Source organism: Pteropus vampyrus, unplaced genomic scaffold (genome assembly GCF_000151845.1).
Source record: "Pteropus vampyrus isolate Shadow unplaced genomic scaffold, Pvam_2.0 Scaffold39, whole genome shotgun sequence".
Taxonomy (NCBI): Eukaryota; Metazoa; Chordata; class Mammalia; order Chiroptera; family Pteropodidae; genus Pteropus; species Pteropus vampyrus.
The window spans coordinates 345,717-351,094 of record NW_011888820.1 but is presented as its reverse complement, the minus strand read 5'-3'; the positions used below and the strand labels follow the sequence as shown (position 1 = coordinate 351,094).

Genomic DNA, 5,378 nt, shown 5'->3' with positions numbered 1-5,378 from the left:
ATGATGCAATCAAGAGATATAGTAAGCACAAGATGTATAAGGCTGCTGCTGGTGTAATATGGCATACTGTTTTATGGCAAACTTTTTTTTATAGAAAGAGTGAGTACACTCTAAAATAATGATAAAAAATATAGTAAATACATAAACCAGTAAGTTGTTTATTGTCATTATCAAGTATTATGTATTCATAATTGTGTGCTATACTTTTCTACAACTGGCAACGCAGTAGGTTGTTTGCACCAGCATCACCACAAACATGTGAGTAATATGTTGCACTACCACGTTAGGACAGCTGTGACGTCACTAGCAATAGGGATTTTTCAAACCCTTATCATCTCATGCGACCACTGTTGTATATGCAGTTTGTCCTTGACCAGAATGGCATTATGCAGTGCATGACTATATACAAAAAAAAAAAAATTAGGTAACTGAGAGTGCAGGGAGTATGAGGTTGGAGAGGGTTATACTCATTGCGAAGTCATCATTTTTATGTTTCCATCCTGCTAGGAAACTGGCACAGTGAGGAAGGGAGGAAAGACAGTAACAGCTTGAAATCATCCTGCCAGATAAAACTTGATATTCTTTTGATAGAACCTCTTTGGCTAATTAAAGATCCTTGCCTGATTAACCAAGGGAAATTCCCTTTTTGTTTGTTGATATTTAGTATAGACCATTAAAAGGAATTTTAGTTATATACATTAGTATTTCTACCTGTAATTAGATGAAGCTCATATACGTATTTTATGAAAGCCTGTATTTTATGTGGGCTTCTAATCTTAAGCTTTGGTTAGTTTTTATATGTGATTAATATGAAGTAGTAATGAAATAGGGATGAAATATGGTTAACTAGATGAAAAACAGTCTTCAGGAACTCATACCTCACACAGTACTAGGTACATGTTTAATAAATATTTGTTGAGTGAATGTCGAATGACAAACCTTGGCTACAAGAGTTGTACGAAGCATACCATAATAACCATATTTAATAAAAATGGCATTTTTTTTTTCAGAGCAAGACAGCTATTCTACCATACTTTGTCTAGATCAGAAATTACTGAGATGTTCCTCCCTTTTGTTTAGGAAGAACCTTATTAAGTTGGATTATGTCCCGAGGGAGGAAATTAGAAAACTTTTCTGTGAAGAACAACTACAAGAAATAATATTTAATTTGGAGAAGGGACAACAGCAGAATATGATGGCTGTCTTGTGGAAGAGAACAACAATATACTGGGTATCTTCATGGGAAAGGTTACAGATCAATGAATAGATGAAATAGGAAGGCAGACTTCAACCTAGCACAAGAGAAAGCAAATACCTAAGGCTCTCCAAAAATGAAATGGGCTGCCTAATTTTGTCAGATCTGTCACTGGAAGTATTTAAATTAGAGGTGAAATTTAGATGCTTCAGGGGCCAAATTAATGAAGCAGGCTCCAGAAAAATACAGGACCCTCTTTCATTTTATTGCTTTTGAGATAGGTATAGAGACAATAAATTTTTCATTTCCCCATTAACTACTATAAGAAAATCAGTAGCCCATGTGTCAGCAGCCATCTGATGAGGCTTCTGTTGGAGACAGTGGGCTGGTTCTGGACTGTGGAGACCAGAATAGATGTCTTGGCTAACGAGGCAATAACCACTTGGCACTAGTGGCTACTAGTATGGGTTTGGGAGTGCCAAACAGTAACCCCCACCCTGCCAAACAACAACAACAACAACAACAACAACAAAACCCGATGTGATTTCAGTGCAAAACCTGTTTTTTAAATGTTGGCATTTAATTCAAATTACTTAAAAAACACCATGCCAACTCAAATAGGCTAGGGCAGCCAAAACACATCTTTGACTCTGACCCATCCAGGTTTTGGGCTATCAGTGTTTGGAGTCTTTCTTTTAAACAATGGATGGATGACCACTGTTTGCAAATATTATAAGAGGGGATTTCTGCCTTGGGTTGTAGTTCAAGCCAGTTGTTAAATCAACTGCCACATCTTCTCCAGCCTTAAAGTGCTGTGCCAGTTGCATTCATTCATTTGCCAAATATTTAAGTTATTTGCTAGTTACAGGACATGGTTAAATGCTGAAGCGAAATCAAAAAGATCTGTCTTTCCTTTTCTTTTTTTAAGAAGCATATAGCCTAACACTGTACAGAGAGCTTTGTAAATGATGCAATAATTAGAACATAGACCTTCATCAAGAACATATAGATCAAGTTAAATACAGAAGGTGAGAAGGCTCCACGTATAGTAATTGGATCCTGGAGGTTTTTAGCAAGTGAATTAAAATTCTAGTATTTCCTTCTTTCTCATGATCACCAGTTTTAAACTAGTATAAGTCATTGTATTACAAATATAATGTCACTTAACCTGCATTTATGGAACATTTGCCTAATTTTTCATTGGATAGATTCAAACATAAATTCATGGGTAAGTAATGTTCCCCCCCCCCCTTTTTTTTTCCTGGCAGGTTTCTCTTTAAAATTTTTCATCATTTAGACATGCTTAAGAAGGAAACCAGAAACCCTATTCTGAGTAATTGGCGTGGGAGGAATAGAATTCTAAAAATTAGTTTTGCCATTGGTTTAATAAAAGGATTAATTAAACATGGACTGTTCAGCACAGTAGTCACTAAGCCACATGTGGCTGTTGAGCACTGAGATGTGCTAGTCTGAATTGAGTGTGCTGTAAGTGTAAAAATACACGCTGGATTTGGAACACTTTGAATGAAAATAGAATACAAAATATAATTTTTATATTGATTACAATTTAAAATAATAGTATTTTAGATATATTAGATTAAATAACATATCATTAAAATTTAATATCACTCATTTCCTTTTTATCTGGCTATTGGAAAATTTAAAATGACATGTGGTTTACACTTTTGGCTCACATACTCTTTTTGGATAGCATTGCATTGGACATTTGGCAGATTTTTAAAATAAAAGGGTGCCTCGAAAGAGATTTGTGAGTATAGCAATAGCTTATTAAATTATGTAAAAATAAGAGTATTACTGTATATTATTGGTCATATATATGCCAGCTTTCTTCCTATTTTGTATTTCCCTTTGTCAGAAAGATATAGTTGGTTTTAGTAATGTTTATTTCCAGTGTTATTTACATCAGCAAAAAATCAAAAGGTGCTTGATTTTACTTTGTATTTTCAACAGCAGAAATATGACTGTTTAAAAATACCAATTAATAAGATAAAGCGTAGGTCACTTAAGTGCTGTACTAGCAATGATAAATTCTGAATTCTAAAATAAGCTTGATGAATATTTTACAGTGATGGCTTTATAAATACCATGCGTACCAGGAAAACCACATTTTTTTTTTTTTTAATGTTAATTCAATTATTGTGTTGTGCAGAACACAGTTACTGCTTTATCTTTTGTTAATGAGTTGTGAATCTTCTCTTTGAAAATAAATTCTAAATCCAGCTTTCTGTTCATTGTTCACAGCATCACAATGGAGATCTTTGGGGTGGAGAGGTAGAAAATGCTTTATTGCTTGTGTGGCCGCAGGCAGTAGAGTGTTAGATTTAAATTAAATAACCTTGTATAGATAAGGTTTTAAACATCAGTGGTCAAGTCTTCAAAATTTTGTAGAAAGTGAACAAATTGGGCTGAATGACTTAAAGGTCAACAGGACTAAATTTCCAAACGAGTTCCAATGTATTTAAAGGGGGCACTGATTATTAGTGCTTGCATTTTGTCAATATAACATGACAAAATATTTTTGAAGAAAACGACATATCCCTGTTGTTAGCTTTTTAAATATCAGTTACCTTAAAAATCTTTTACATTTACTTAGTGGAACAAAACTTATGTTAACAGCCATGTTGTTATTTTGGGGAGGTTAAGTAAGCCAGTACTTTCTTCTATATTTAAAATTTTGCATAAAAGTATTGATAATTTTTGTAGTTAATAACATAATCTTTGCTCGTTTTATGCATATGGTGTCTTTGTTAATGTTTTAAAGTTTGAGGTGTTACCCATTTGTGGATAATGTACACTGCTTTTTTAGGCTTTCTGAAATATTTGATTCTGTATGAAAGATGGGCCAACCTATCTTATTAAAAGATTTTTTTCCTTTTACTCCAGTTGACCTTTAAAGTAAAATCGGCTACTTTTTTTTTTTTTGTGAAATGCTGGTGATACCTTATATCTTATTGGAGAAAATAGACATCTAAAATGTTATCCCTTTTCTGTTTTCCTTACCTTCCTTTACGTGCCTCAACTTAAAAATCTTATAGCCACTTCTAGAAGCCACATATGATCCTTTCCTCTTACAGTCTTCAGTGAGTCCCTGAGAATTTTAAATGTTGAAATTTAGCAATTAGGAGAAAAGGTAACAGTTTGTTTTGAAAAAGTTAATTGCTTATTACCTGTTTTTAATTCAGACAGTGATTGAGAAAAAGGTTTTGCAGATTGAAAATGCTAATAATACTCAAAGACTAAATGTAACTTCATCAGATGGTCAGAATGTGTGAAAAGAAACATTAGGGTGGCAGTACAAGACATCTGCCCATTGCCAGACACCAAGAAGCCCAACATGAATGTCCAGTGTGTGGAGAAGTTGTCCGCTGACTGCCAGGTGGTAACAGTGGGGAGGTTGTAGCCAGAATATGGGAGAAGATGCAGCCAGCAGAGGTTATGAATTGACTCTCTTCGTTTTGAAATACTTTATTTTCTCGTTGATATTTAGATCATAAAACATATGATTGAAAGCTGACTTTTTGGGGGGATTTGCTGTATACCAATTTGAAGATTTTTTTGGAGTCTTCATTTTAAAATTGTGTCATGATTTACATTTGTTTAATCTGTCTTTGAAATAAAGAAATATGAGGAAAAGAATTGATTCCGTGAGCAGATAGTCTTCAAATTATTTGCATATATTAGTATCCTACAAATGCATTTGACATATAAAATTACATTGCTTGGCCTACATTGCTTCCTTACTTTTCTAAGCCAGCATCATCGTTATTTTTTTCATTATATCATGGTATTGAGCCGTTTTATCCAATGGAACTTTTTACAGTCACAGAAATGTTTGACCCTGCACTGTACAATACTGTAGCCACTAGCCACATGTGGCTCGTGAGAGTTTAAAATATGGCTAGTGCAACCAAAGAACTGAATTTTTAATTTAATTTAAATTAAGTAACCACAATTGACTGATGTTTGCTATATTAGATAGCATAGCTATAGAAAGTAAGTTAACTGTATTGCATTTTATTCTTAGTTCCACTCTCAATTTTTTTCATTATTTCTGAGAATATCTTTAGATATGTCCTGTTTTCCTTGTTGCCCTGAACATATATTCCGTTATTTGATTTCGTGAGAACAATGTTAGAAGTATAAGACAGATGAAATAAAATAT

General features: G+C 33.7%; 1 protein-coding gene across 1 annotated transcript in view; it reads left to right on the top strand.

The window, feature by feature from the left end:
* Positions 1-5,378, top strand: part of TRIM36 (tripartite motif containing 36) — a 32,407-nt gene that overhangs the window by 898 nt on the left and 26,131 nt on the right. The gene's annotated exons all lie outside the window — the stretch shown is intronic.